Below are 3,279 nucleotides of genomic sequence, written 5' to 3'. Positions count from 1 at the left end.
GAGAGAGAGAGAGAGAGAGAGAGAGAGAGAGAAAGAAAGAAAGAAAGAAAAGAAAAGAGAGCAAAGAGAAGAACTAAAGAGAAGGCCCCTAGAAGAGACAGCCAGAGAATCGACCCAGAGCAAAGAGTTCCAATATTCTTTTATTTATTCCTTGACCATGTGACTGAAACCCTGAGACAGGTGTGGCACCATTTGGCCTACAGTCCTTCAACATCTCTTTGTCTTTAGGAATTTCAACTGGCCCTGCTGATAAGAGAGAGGGGGTGGCAACAGTAAAACATATGTCTTAGTTCAATTTCAAATATCAAATATCTTTGATTATTTTGAATTCATTCATTGTCATGTAGAATTTATTTACAAGACTGCTTTTACCAATCATTAACCTCTCCTACATAGATATACGTGATATGGATTTTTTTCCTTTTTTTTCCATGTGCAACCCTTTGTGTCCTGTAGAAGCCAGAGATTCTCTCTCTGGAGCCCAACAAAGTTTCTTTCCACGGCAGAAAGAACGTTTTACTGAGAGGAAGGAACCTGGAATCTGTCACTAAAATTGTCAAGAGGATATGGACTGTTTTTCTAAAGAGTGAGACTGTATTTTTGTATTTTTATATTTCGCAGAATGTGTGTAGATTGAGATAAATTATATTGTGCATGAATGTTTCCTTCAGATCTCCAGTGTTTGATCGCTCCAGTGACACTTTAAGGTTCCACATTCCTCCCAGTGGAACTAAAGGAACAGTGAAAGTGTGTGTTGTTACTCCTGATGACCGTTGTCATGGTAACATCATCATCACTTACAGTTCCCAGCCCAGCTGTACAGGAATACAGCCCACAGTCTCCTGGAGCAGGTAAGAGCATTTCAGACCACTGGCAGATCAGCTTCCCTATCCCATCAGTGCCTTGAGATGAAAACTGCACATTTGAATTAGTTAATCCAATGTCATACAGCCCATCAAGTTGCAAGAATGCTGTTAAAGTGGGAGCATAAGATTTGCAATGTAATGATCTGCGGAGTTTCTGTTAGAACAGATGACAAAACACTTCTATACAAAGACAGCAAGAAATGAAAACAGAAGTGAGGGTCGGAGCATTTCCTGTATGTTTTGTCTTAGCCCTGAGAGCTGCGGTTTACTGACTCACATGTGAACTACACTAGTCTTTAGTTTAGTAAGAGCAACATGCTTCTTGACAGTCTTGTTTCCTGATTGTGTATGTGAAAGTTACATGCAGGAAAGTTAGTGAGTGGAATTAAAATGGCAATACTGTTCTCTAAAACTGTTTTTTTATGTATTATTGGCTGAAATTGGTTTTAATATGTCTTCATTCAGTGGTGGAAGGAAGATTCATGTTCAGGGAAGCAATATGGACACTGTGGAATCAGTTATTGTCCGTCCCTCTAATAAAGAGCTTCAAACACAATACAGCAGAAGCTCAGGGGTAAGACAAGTGTGTTTATTACTCCTGCAGTAACTCACAGCACTTTATCTGATGCACAGATCTCAGCTATTTATTACTTCAGTGAGTCGGATTCACACATGTAGTGCATGAGGTCTTATTTGGAAGAATGTGTCCTTTATCTGATCATATAATTGTTAAATGCACTTCAAAAAATCTAAATATATAATTGATTTATTGAAAGTGGTGACAACATGCATTTTATATTAAATTAATCGGTTCACTTGCAAATATTATCTAGTGATGTTGCATTGAGGAGGAATTAAAATCAGCAATCAGTAAAATCTGTCTCTCTTTTCTCAGGACGTGTGGTTTTATTCCCCCCGTTATGAGGGCAGTGGTCCGTTAAGCTTGTCATAGAAAGTTGGAAACTTCACTGTGGATTGTGGGTATTTGTCTTACCTGCCTGATCCAAAATTCACTGTATACACTGTATGTTTGTTATTAATCTGATTTATGTTATTAGTATACCGCCTTACAACTCATATTTATTAATAAACATATAATACCCATTGAAAAGAGTCTGGTCTGATTTAAATGAACAAGCACACATGAACTCACACTAACATGCTTTTAGTTCTGCAAGCCATTTACCATTTACATGTCAGAGCACACAGTGCGGTTATTATAAAATAATATAACTATGTCTATGTCTACCATAATATGTACCTTAAATATATCTTAAGGACACTGAAAGGTCTTCTAAGCACAGATCTGAATTGTTTCATATGTATCATCATCACATGTCCATGTTGTTTACTATGAAGAGTCCACATTTAACAAACAAAATTAACAAAATGAATTCTTACCCATGGATAAAATTGTAATATGCCATAGTAGTGCCATTATATTTCAAACATTTTCATTCAATAACATATATACAAAATTGTGCAAATATCCGTTTAGTTCAGCTGAGAAAATACAACAGATATAGGCTACACCAAAACCGCCTGTCCTATATCAGTGCCTCACAACTTTAAAATGAGGAGAAACGATTGCAAAAAAACATTATTTAGCACTATAGCAACCCTAACATAATGGTTTAGAGTAGACCCATTCCCAGAGGAAACCTGAACTTGAAGTGTTCTTTAAGCAATTTAACAATGCTTCAAATAAAATCCTCTGACAAATACATATATTTAAATTTAATAACACAAAAACTAAAGTTGATTTGATATTACAATAAATTGAACTGGAGATATTATTATCAGGGCTGTTTTTGTTGTTATTATTGTCATCATCATTATCATTATTATGCCAGACTGTGTTGCATGAACTGATGAGTTAAATGATAATGATATTCAGTTTAAAGAAGATGCAGTATGCCCTAAAACTAAAAGGTTTAAGCTATAGTCTACTTTCCTTCTGCAGATACTGTAGGCTACAAATGAAGGTCTGCTTTTTCTATCATCTGTGAAGTGTGTGATATTTGTGTCCGGTATGATTTGTAGGCCTATCTTATTTTTTCAAGAGCCTTACATAGTCAGGAATCATAACCATAATATGAATATTATTAATAAACAAGTTGTTTTACAAACTGTGTGGAGAAAAAACCTTGATATCATTTGACAATTTCTAAAACATTTAAGCCTATTCTACTTTTTAACTTATGCTTTGGTATACAAATGAACGCAGATGTTTTTTGTTTGTTTTTTACTCAAGTAACTTTTTGCATAGTTAATACATGTTTCAGAAAGTAGGCTACGATTTCTCTGTAGCATTTAGACCCGCGCCTTCCTCTCACAGAACTGCTTTCACTTCCACTCACTTCCCCAGCAGACGCATCTGAGCGCAGTTGATCAGTGAAGGCCTGTACAACTG

This window comes from Pseudorasbora parva, chromosome 20, assembly GCF_024679245.1.
Source record: "Pseudorasbora parva isolate DD20220531a chromosome 20, ASM2467924v1, whole genome shotgun sequence".
Taxonomy (NCBI): Eukaryota; Metazoa; Chordata; class Actinopteri; order Cypriniformes; family Gobionidae; genus Pseudorasbora; species Pseudorasbora parva.
This window is presented reverse-complemented; position numbering follows the sequence as displayed.